At 36.5% G+C, this 12119-nt stretch overlaps 1 protein-coding gene across 9 annotated transcripts in view; it reads right to left on the bottom strand.

The window, feature by feature from the left end:
• The window catches only part of Raph1 (Ras association (RalGDS/AF-6) and pleckstrin homology domains 1), an 89718-nt gene that overhangs the window by 66347 nt on the left and 11252 nt on the right, over positions 1-12119 (bottom strand). The gene's annotated exons all lie outside the window — the stretch shown is intronic.

Genomic DNA, 12119 nt, shown 5'->3' on the forward strand with positions numbered 1-12119 from the left:
TGTCAACTCTCCTACCTGGAACTCTTTCCTCCAATTATGTGCAGGTTTGTGGCCTTCCTTCATTCAGGTCTCACCTAAGCCCAAAAAATAGTATTCCACTCTTGTTATATTCTGTCCCCTGTATGGTTTTAGTTTTTTTTTTTTTTTTTTTCATAGAGCTGGTTTTGTTGAGGGGTAGGGCAGTGTTTCTCTATGTAGTGCTTGCTAGCTGTCCTAGAATTCTATGTAAACCAGGCTGGCCTTGAACTCAGAGATCTGCCTGCCTCTGCTTTCCAAGCACCATGATTAAAAGTGAGCATCACCATACTCCACTTCTTCATCTGTCTGTCTACACACTCTTCCTTCCTAACTTCCTTCCTTCCTTTTTTTATTACAATCTAACCACTATTTCCCCTCTTTCCTCTCCTCCCAGTATCTCTCCCATCACCTTCCCCTTGCCCCCTCCCCTTTAACTCCTCCTCCATTTTTATTCAGAGAAAGGCAGGCTTCCCATGGATATCAAACAAACATGGCATATCAAGTTGAAGGCTGGACAAGGCAACCCATTATGATGATAATGGTTCCAAAAGCTGGCACAAGAATCAGAGACAGCCCCAGTTCCCACTATTAGGAGTCCCACAAGAAGACTAAGCTACACAACTATTACATATATGCAGAAGGCCTAGGTCAATCCCATGCAGGCTCTCTGGTTGTTAGTTCAGTCTCTGTGAACCCTTATAATCTCAGGTCTGTGGGTTTTCTTGTGGTATCTTCATAGTACTTTTAGCCAGAGTCATATTTATCCTTTCTCTTCTTAGGGAAGGAAAGATCCCTAAGAATTCATTTCCCCCTTATTTACATACTTTGAGAGGCTGGCACTTGAGTCACAGTTGTGTCATTAAGTATATGTTTAATAAATGAGTATTTAAACACACACACTTTTAAATGGTCCCTAAGAACTTAAGACCAAAGCCCATAAAATAAATATTATTACCCAAGTAATAAAGGACCAAAATAAATTCTGAGTACTAGTCCTTCAGAACCAGGTAGGCGGTTCATAAAGAACTCCTTATTTAAGGCTGGATAGATGGCTCAAGAGTTGAGACCCAGATTCCAAATCCAGCTGCTCACAGCTGTTTAACTCCAGTTCCAAGGAATCCAATGCCCTTTCCACATGTATTGCATACACATACAAGCATATGCTCAGGTACATACACAAAAATAAATTGTTAACTTCTGATGCTCTTGCCTTTACTTCCTGAGTTTTGGGATTTACAGGTGTGTACATTGGAATTTATGGGGTGCTGGGGATGAAACCAAGGACTTCATTCATGCTAGGCAAGCACTATACCAACTGAACTACATTCCCAGCTCACATTATACTAATTATTTAAGACCATATTCAATTGTAAATGAAGAAAATTGGGCTAAGAAAAATTAAGTAACTTTTCCCAAGCTTAATAATAGCAAATAGCAGCATAAAAATTTGTATGATTTATTTACGTATTAGTGGTTTTTGAACTGACTATTATAGAGTTGCTTTTATTGGCCACCATATATATAGATAAGTTTGAGAAGGGTAAAAAAATTAAATATCACATTTTTATTCATTTTTAAATAACATTTATTGGACAGCTAGGCACCATACTAAGAATAGTGACATAAGGTCAACTAAAATCCATTTCCTACTGGATTCCTTATTCTATGGCATGAGAATGTAAGTTTCTCTCTTCCCAACATATGGGTACCAGAGATCAAACTCAGGTTGTCCATCTTAGTGGCAAGCACCCTTATCTGCTGAATCATCTTGCCAGTCCAATCAAGGTTTTAAAAAAAGAAATAAAGAAAAGGCTAGTAATATACCATTATTATATTCTAGGCAGTAAATAACTATGTTCAATTATTAAAGGTTAAAGATTATAGTATATATAGTAAACTCAACTGCACCCAATGTAACTACCCATTATGTATACTTTAGTATGAAACAATACTATTCCTGCTAAGTTTTCCACGAAACTAATTATTCGTGTCCATTTCTCCCATTAACTCTATTCAGGAGAATCTAATTTCTTCTTTGAGGGAGGAAGAAATTGTAATTATCCAGAAGGATGGGCTTCTTAGGGCTTAGGAATCTGGTTAAGTATATTCTAGGTAGGGCAAACTATACAGAAGTGAGGTGAGAGTGAGCAAAGGAAGGGAAAGAGGAAGGATAAATGAGAATGTCTTAGGGCTGACTCAAATCAAGAGGGCAGAGAAATAAGGCATCACTGGGATGAAAAAGTAACTAATAATCAATTTTATTTCTCTTCTATTACAACAGAATTGTTTTTTAAAATCACTTATTCAGACAATGGGTTCTTTATTTCCAGCTATTTTCATCACCTTTCTCACAAAAGTTTGTTGAAAATTTCCTAAACTGCTGTAATATAAGTAATTTTAAAGCAAAGTTCAGTATATAGTATGTGAAGACTTTCACATTCAAGGAGTGTCTCCAACTATGCAATATACAACTGCAATAACACTTCTAGGTATTTACCCAAAGGACTTCAAATCATCGTCATACAGACACTTGCACATCAATGTTTATTGCAGCACTATTCAGAATAGTAAAGTACCAGAGTGCCCAATAACAGAAGAATTGATAAAGAAGATGTGACATGCAGGGTGCACGCCTTTAATCCCAGCACCCAGGAGGCAGAGGCAGGAGGATCTCTGTGAGTTCGAGACCAGCCTGGTCAACAAGAGCTAGTTTCAGTACAGGCTCCAAAGCCACAGAGAAACCCTGTCTCAAAAAGCCAAAAAAAAAAAAAAAAAAAAAAAAAGAAAGAAAGAAAGAAAGAAAAGAAAGTGATATAAATATATAAATACAATGGATTTTTTTCACTGTAAAGAACAATGAACTTGCATGATTGTTAGGATTTAACTAGAGATAATCATATTAAACAAATTAATTCAGTCTCTCAGAAGTATCATTTGTTTTCTCATATGGTCATAGATTTTAATTTGTATAAATATATAAAATCATGTATGGGGAACTCTTGCTCCCCAGAATGATAGCTGGGAATGCCAGCATGGCACTGATCCAGATCCCAGGAACATGGATTTCATTGAGGAAACCTCGGAAATCTACAGGCCCTCCTGTAGTAGTTCAGTACTTATCCCTAGCATAGGTGTGGACTTTGGGAGCCCATTTCACATAGAGGAATACTCTCTGAGCCAAGACACACAGGAGTGGGCCTAGGCCCTATCCCAAAGGATACGATAGACTCTGATGACAACCTATGGAAGGCCTCACCATCCAGGGGGAGCAGAAAGGATATGTGATAGGTAGGGTTTTAGTTGGGGAGGGGTTGGTAGGGGAGGAGGGGAGGGAGAAGGGAACTGGGATTGTCATGTAAAACAATCTTGTTTCTAATTCAAATTTTAAAAGTCTGAAAGAAAAAAAAGCAAAAAAAAAAAAAAACCAAAACCAAAAAACCACTAATAATAAAAAAAGTAAAAAAATAAAATCAAGTCCATAAGATATGGAATTAGAAGCTAAAGTGTTCAGGGGAACAAAGGGATTAAAGATTTAAAAGAGGGTAAAAAAGGGAAGGGGAGAGAAGTCTCAGAGGCAATATGCTCAATGTGCAATATACACAATAAACATGTATGTCCTTAGGTAAAATAATAGCATGTACAAGAAATATACAGTGAAAAAATTTCTTGAAGAATTTTGTGTAAAAGAGCACAATATCAGCAATGTTTTCAGAAGACTGAAGGAGAAAAGCGTGTGCATGTGTTATGTATGGTAGGGGGAGTATTCAAGTGGGTAGACAGGAAATAATTAATGATAACTAGGCAAAATGTAAACAGCAGGTGGATCTGAGGAAACAAAGTCCATATTCTTGTGATGTCACCTCTTTTCTATAAGTCTGAAATTATATTAAAATAAGCTAAGGAACCAAAAAAAAGAAAAAGAAAAAAAAAGAAGGTCAAGAAAGAAAGGGAGAGGGTGAAGGAGGAAGGGAAGAAGAGAGGGAGGGAGAGGAGTCTTTGTCCTAGGAGGTTATAATTTAGTTGAGAAATAAAGTCAATATATAAAAATTCAGAATAATCTTAAAATAATAAAACAAGGCTACTAAACATTTCTTACTAAATATACAACTTAGTCTAAAGACTAAAAGATAATTATATAATTCTTTAAAATATGGTTTTAAAATTATATGTGCATATATATTACTTTCCCTGTATTTTCCTGGCCTATCCAATTACATTTTTAAGACATATTCTGACCATGATAAAAAAAAAACTTTAGTTTTATGTAATGCAAGGAGAAATTTAACATTTTGGAAAAATAATTACTCCTCAGATAATTCAAAGAGACATTCAAAGACTCATTTCTAAACTTTACATTAAGAGACAAATAAACAAATCCTAAACAATTAGTCAGGTATAGTGGTTTATGCCTATAATCACAACATTCAGGAAGATGCTCAAGCTAAAGGACTGCAGTAAGTTTGAGGCCAGCCTGGACTACCGAGTAAATTCACTTTCATGTCTAAGTGACAACTAATTTAGCTGAAGTTGGTTAATATCACAACTACATCAGAAAGACATCAGATTTTAGCTCCAAATCAAATACCACTACTACTTGCCAAATAGAAAGGCTGAAATATAGACTTTAGGATTTTTTTTAATGGGGTTGGAAGATGGATTTGTAGTTTAAAGCATGTACTGTTCCCAGAACCCAAGTCAGTCAGGTGGCCCAAGACTGCCTATAACTCAAGCTCCCAAGAAGCCAAAGCCTCTGGTCTCTAAGAGCACCTGCATAAGGGATGTTCTCTGTATGATGCGAATATGTGTTGCTTTTATTGGTTGATGGACAAAGCTGTTTTGACCAATGGCCAGGAAAAATATAGCTAGGCGGGAAATCCAAACATGGAGAGAAAGAAGGTGGAGTCAGGGAGATGCCATGTAGCTGCCAAAAGAGTAACATACCAGAGTGTTACCAGTAAGCCATAGCCTCGTGGCAATTCATAGATGAATAGAAATTGATTATTTTATAAGAGAGAGCTAGCCAGTAATATGTCTGAGCCATTGGCCAAACAATATACTTAATCAGCCTTTGAGTGTTATTTCATAAGTGGCTGTAGGAACCTGGCAGGAGGGAGAGAAACCAGTCCAATGGGACTGGGCAAGACAGAGATAAATTTCCAACTACACACTTGGCCCCTCACAACACACAGATACAGACACACACTAAACTTAAACAACAATAATAAAAACCAAATTAGATGTTTTGATCTTTAGAATTTTTGTTACCATGAGAACAAAAAGAATAAAAGACTTATCCTGGAACTTCCTATTATTCATTAACATTAGTAAGTTCCGACCTCTTGCTGACATTCAGAGACAACACTATAACTGATCAGATATCCCCTACCTGACAAAACTTTCAGATGTTTATTTTATCTACTGTATAAACTTAAGATTTCTAAGAAAAAACTTTGTATAACTTCTCATAGATGAATTCAATACTGCTTCCCACACAACCAACCAAACAACCAAAACAAAAGTGACACCACTAAACATGCATCAGTCCAGGAGGCTTTCATTTTTGTTTTTAAAAAAGCAGAATATATAGCCTCTGATCTTTTAAGTATAATTCAGTGAATCTTAGTTACATTCACAATGTCACATAGCCTTCCATTATCAGATTCCAAGATAAACTTAGAAAAAAGTTTAAGCTAAGATATGCCTTCAGAGTTCTTAGGCTTCACTACTCCGAGCTGTTACATAAATACCTCTTACAGGTATTTATACTGGCTGCCTGATTCAATTTCAACCCAAGAGGTTGTTTTTCTACAATATAAATACCTGTGGAAATCTTTCTAAACCCATGTTCTCTTTTTGCATTTCTATACCCATCACACACATTGGTTCAGCTCTTTTTAAAAACGAAAATGTGTTAAAATGCTATGCAACATAAACAAAAATTAGATACTACTTTCTCTTCAAGGACCATGAACTTTGTACCTGCCCATACCTACTAATCAGTCTTGTACGATGTCATGGTTATTTGTGTACTTACCTCGTCAGCCCTTACACCCATGTAGGTTACAAGTTCTGGAAACAGAGAACATAATAGTTCCCATTTATCACTCCAGAGCAATTATCAGCGAATTATATTCTTTATTGACCTAAATTTTAATACTTCCTTTTTTGTCAAATATACCCAATTCAAGATGCTTAAAAATTAAGATGATGGGGCTGGAGAGATGGCTCAGGGGTTAAGAGCACTAATTGTTCTTCCAGAGGACCTTAGTTCGATTCCCAGCACCCACATGGCAGCTAACAACTGTCTGTAATTCCAAGATCTGATATCCTCACACAGACATACATGCAGGCAAAATGCCAATGTACATAAAATAAGAATAAATTATAAAAAAAATTAAGATGATGTAAATTTAAGATTACTCAAAGCTAAAGGTATACTTCTTTAAAAAAAAAAAAAGGCCAATTTATCTGGTTATAAGTAAATACTCAAAGGAACCAATACATTTTAAAATTTGTTTCTCCATTTTCCTAAGGGTATTTTAAAACATGATTTAACAGCTATGTTAACAATAACAAATGCATATTAGTAGGACAAAGCCTAAACTCAAACTGGTTTTTAAAAAGAATCCAAATATAAAATATTAAGAAATTTTACAAGGCAGGTGAAAAAGTGCTTGCCTCAAAGCACTGGGTTGATCCTCAGGACTCACATTATGGAAAGAGAAAACCAACTCCAACAAATTATTTTCTGACCTCCAAATGTGCCATGGCACAACTCTGGGTGTGTGGGAGGTGGGGGTACATACACAACACTCATTAATAAATGTATTTTTTTAAGAGAAAGAATACACATTTGTCATGTAGCTGTCCTTTTAACTGCTGTCTCTGTTCCAATGTGTTCTTTTAAAAGCTCTACTCCTACCTGGCAATGTTCAGGGTCATCCTCTGTTACACACCAAGTGTGAGGCAAGCCTGAGCTACATGGAAAAGCTAAGCTTAAAGAAACAAGTCTGTAAGAATCCTCTAGTTTGAGACACCTAGAACCGAAAAACTCAAGTTCTTGTTCTATTCTAATTTTACCATTAACTAGACAGAACTCTGGCTAAATCATTAGCACTGGTTTTCTTAATCTGCAGAGAGGGGAAAGGAAGTAGGAGGGAGTTAGTCGAGAGACAGATAAATTGATGCCAGGGGAATCCCCTCCACCCACCTTAGGTTGTTCTTCTGTGAAGGTGCAGTAGTATTTAGATACTAATTTTACTCTAATTTCCTATCAGTGTGTCAGTCCTCTCTAATCTTTGTTCCAAAATAGAGGCACCAAATTGCTCTTCACCCTTTAGGCACATTGGTTAAGGGGAGGGAGACTTGGAGAGCTAGATTTCTCACTTTCCCCAAAGATCAAACCCCTATCCACAGTGATGCATAAAATCTCAGCAGGAGTCTGGAACCTATACAAGGTGCTCAGACTTCTAATGAACTTAATGCATTTCATTTCTTTCTTCTTGTTTTTACTTTTGTTTTCAGAATCACTGTCTGAATAGAACAAAATCACAACAAAATTGGAATCTAGAAAGCACAAAGGGTGCTACCCATGACAGAATAAACACTATTCTAGAGTGGGCTTGCTTTAGATCTAATTTTTTATACAACTATATTAAAAACCCATATCAATCTCATATTCTGCCCCATAATATAAATTAATATAGAAAAATGTTTAAAGCTATCATCAAATAAAATTAAAGTTTCAGGTTAATACTATCATATCTGTTCTATAGCTTTGCATTCTTAGTGACTCTTCTGCCCCCAAACTTTCTATGTACAATATACATACACATTTTAGAAAGTTGGATGGAGGCAAGGATTAGAGTATTCTAATTTGAAAAGAAGAAAAATGGTAGCATCACCTTTTTTCTATTATCATAAAGAAACAAATTCAAAGAGAATATCAAAAAGAAGACTGTAAGGATCTTAAAGGCTACTTATCTTTCCTAATAAACTTCCAATGACATATAAGCAAAACTTAGAAAAATGTATTAATTTCACTAAAGAAGCTGCAATGTCTAGCTAACTATTATATGCTTTGATCAGACACTACACTGAGTAAAAAAAAGACTCAAAATTTTAAAATATCAGTTCTCATCTTGCCACCTGTATAGAAATAAAAATAGCCAGGCAGTGTGTTGAGTTCAGTCGTAAAGCTGGGGAACCAGCATTGGACCCAACCAAGCCCTTGGAATGTGAGTGCCAGCTAGGAGGCCAAGACAGTCTATGGGACCTCTAACAGTGGAGCCACTGTTTATCCCTAGAGCGCAAATGGACTCTGGGAGCCCATTCCTTATGGAGGGATACTACTCCAGCCAAGATACAGGAAGGAGGGCCTGGGCCATCCCCCAAATGATGTCACAGACTTTGACAGTCCCCCGTGGAGGGCCTCACTATCCCTGGGGAGGGGGTGAGGGGTGGGTTGGTGGGGAGCATGGGAGGATGGGAGGGTAAGGGAATGGGGGGGATGGATATGTAAATAAGAGTGCTTCTAAAATAAAAATAAAAAAGGAAAAGAAAAGAAAAAAAATAAAAATAGCCAGGCAGTATATTGAGTTTAATGGCTTGTTTTTGATCATGGCTAAAATACCCCTTTCTTCTCTCAACAAATATTTTGCTTTAATTTTGACTGAATGGATTCTAAGATGTCATAATAGTCTAATATGTATGACTGGTCTCATAGCCATCACACACACACACACACACACACACACACACACACACACACACACACGTACGTTACAGTAGATTCACCCATTCTCCTTCTCCTTATCTTTGTGATTATGTATACTGCTAATAAACCATTGTTCTTTATTCCATTGTTGTCTCATATATATTACCCGTTGACAAATGAATTTCATTTTATTAAGAGGGAACATTTTTTGAGATGGAGTCTCACTATTATAGTTATGGTTAGCCAGGTATTTGCAATGCAGACCAGGTACAACAAGCTTATTGTGATCCACTTGCCTCTACCTCCAAGGGTTGGGATTAAAGGCATGTATCACCACACTCATCCCTTGCATTAAGAGTTGAGTTCCAGTTTTTACACTATTGAGTTGGAATCCCAAGTCAAATACTTTAAACACTCTGTGAACTTAAAGAAGAAACCAAAAGATGAAACTAGATAAGACTTAACATTTTAGAATCCATTCATGAAAGATTAAAGTGAAATATTTAGTATTTTGAGAGAACCAATAGTGATGAAGAAAGGACTTCTGTACCATGAAAAGTTATCCTTCAAAAATAAATGAAAGCTGGGCATGGTGGCACATGCCTGCAATCCCAACACTTGGGAGACTGAGGGAGGAGGACTGCTATGACTCTGACAAGAGACTAGTCTACAGAGATCCCTCCCCTTTAAGTGATTCTCTTGGTACTCTACCAGACACTTTTATCTCTTTCCCCTCGGCCCTATCACAATGACTGACTTCCCACCTAAGAATGAGGATATTAAAGAGCTTTTGTGCAAGTAGCTTAGTTCTCAGAATTTCTAGCTAAAGCAAGGACCTAAAGGTAATTTCTATGCAATTTCTAGAGTAAGAGACGTTGGAAGCATTTCATCTATTTATGTAAATGAGAATTCTTTTGATTTGAAATTTGTTTTTTATTTTTTTATTAATTTATTTTTCACATTCCAATCCTAGTTCCCCCTCTGTCCTCTCCTTCTGCTCCCCCCACTTCCTCCTCCACCTCCCATCTGCTCCTTGGAGAGTGTGAGGCCTCCCCTAGGAAGTCTACTAAGTCTGACCCATCATCTTGTTGAGGCAGCACCAAGGCACCTCTCCACCCCCCACACCCCTGTGTCTAGGCTGAGCAAGGTATCTCTCCATATAGAATGGGCTCCACTAAGTCAGTCTGTGCATTAGAGTTAGATTTTGGACCCACTGCCAGTGGCCTCATTTATTGTCCCAGCTGTCACCTATATTAAGGGAGTCTAGTTTGGTCTTATGCAGGTTCCCCATTTGTCAGGCCAGAGTCAGTGATCTCTCACTAGCTCAGGTCACCTGATTCTGTGGGTTTCCTCATCATTGACTCCTTTGTTCATATTATTGCTCCTCCCTCATTTCCATTGTACTCCAGGAGTTTGGCCCAATGGTTAGTTGTAGATTTCAGTACTCTTACAAATCAGTAAAATCAGTTCTCCAAAGTCTTTGTTACATCCTAAATTGCCTGTTGTCATTTTTTAAAATCTGATTTTAGATACAAATAGATAAATGTCAGTTTTTATCTAATTTTAAGAAGATTTTTCTATGACATTAGTCCTGGTACAAATAAAATTTATGCAAATGAAAAAAATGAAGTAAAAAAATAAAATATTTCTGAGATAAACAATAACTGAATAATTATCAGTAGAGCTGCCAATGTTAAAAGAATATGATATAGTTAGTCATTCAGTTGGACAAGTGAAGGTATAAACTAAAACTTCAACTTTGGTTTCCTTACTATTGTAAGAGACATCTTAATACACAACTGGGCTGCCCTAAAATTGACCTTTTAAAATCGCCTGAGGGCTGGCATCACAGACATGAAATACCAAGCTCAGCATCCACTTTTCTTATTCTTAGCTGACTAAACATGTAACCATTTGTTCAAAATAATAGTAGCAACAATGTACTTGATTGTGTACATTAATGTATACATTACATGCAAGCTTATGAATTTCACATGTAAGCAAAATGAATGACAACAATGATACAAGGGACAAGCAGGGAAGAATCAGAATAATTTGTTATCATTATAAAATACTCAAATTATATTCTTGAAACAGTGTTATCTGAAAATGTGTTTATAGGTCAGGTGGTGGTGGGAGACACCTTTAATCCCAGCACTCCAGAAGCAGAGGCAGGTAACTCTCTGTGAGTTCGAGGCCAGCCTGGTCTACAGGACAGCCAGGAATACATAGTGAAATGCTGTTTCAAAAAAACAAACAGAAAAAATGTGATTATATTAGCTATAATATAGATGTCAAACTCCACGGCAACTAACCACAAAATAGTAGGGAAGGAAGTATAAGTGATCTACAAAGGCGAAGAGAAAATGTACTCATGTAAAATATTCTATTAGAACAAAAAGGGCAGTTAGTGAGAATAATATAAAAATAGGAACAAGAAATAGGCAATAGTAACAAATTCAATCAATATTTATCCAACTATATTAGTAATCACCATGAAATACAGTGGTATACATATACTTATTAAAAGACAAAATGTTGTAAGAATAATAAAAAATAAAACAACTAGAGCTTGCAGGGTGTAGCATTTGCCTCCTGGGGAAAGCACCCAGGTTCAATTTCTAGCAATTAAAAACAAAACAACAAATCTCTATGGCCTAGAAGAAACACATGTTAAATGTAAAGTTATACATATAGGTATCAAGGAAAGTAAATCTAAAATACTATCTTAAAGAAACTGAATCAGGGGTTGAAAAAATAAGAGCTCAGCAGTTACAGTCCCCGGGCTGCTCTTGCAGGACCCATGTTCAATTCCCAGCAACCACTTGGTGGCTCACAACAGTCTATAATTCCAGTTCCAGGGGACATGACCCCTTCGATGGCCTCCATGGGCACCAGGCATGCAAGTGATATACAGACATACATGTAGGCAAAACACTCATTCACATAAAATAAAGTTTAAGAGAAACTGAATCAAAAATAACCTTCCAAAACAGGAAACACAAGGATCAGATAGATTCACTGGTGAATTCTAGTAAATATTAAGAAAAGAAATTGCTTAAAATCTCTACAATCTCTTTTAGAACTTATAAGCACAGAACACTTTCTATATTATCCTATGAGGCTAGCATAACCCTAATGCCAAAACCAAATATGAGAAAATAGCAGACCAATATTATTTATGAAAATACCTTCAACAAAAATTAACCAAAAGAATTATATACTGTGACCAAGAGAGATTCATCCCAAGTATGCAACGCTGACTCAACATCTGAAAATCAATTAGTGTAATCCATTACATCAGTGGGCTACCAAAAAACACTGCATGATCATATCAATCGATGTAAAGAGATGACATATCCAAGGCTCATTCATGATGAAATCT

Source organism: Cricetulus griseus, chromosome 2 (assembly GCF_003668045.3).
Source record: "Cricetulus griseus strain 17A/GY chromosome 2, alternate assembly CriGri-PICRH-1.0, whole genome shotgun sequence".
NCBI lineage: Eukaryota > Metazoa > Chordata > Mammalia > Rodentia > Cricetidae > Cricetulus > Cricetulus griseus.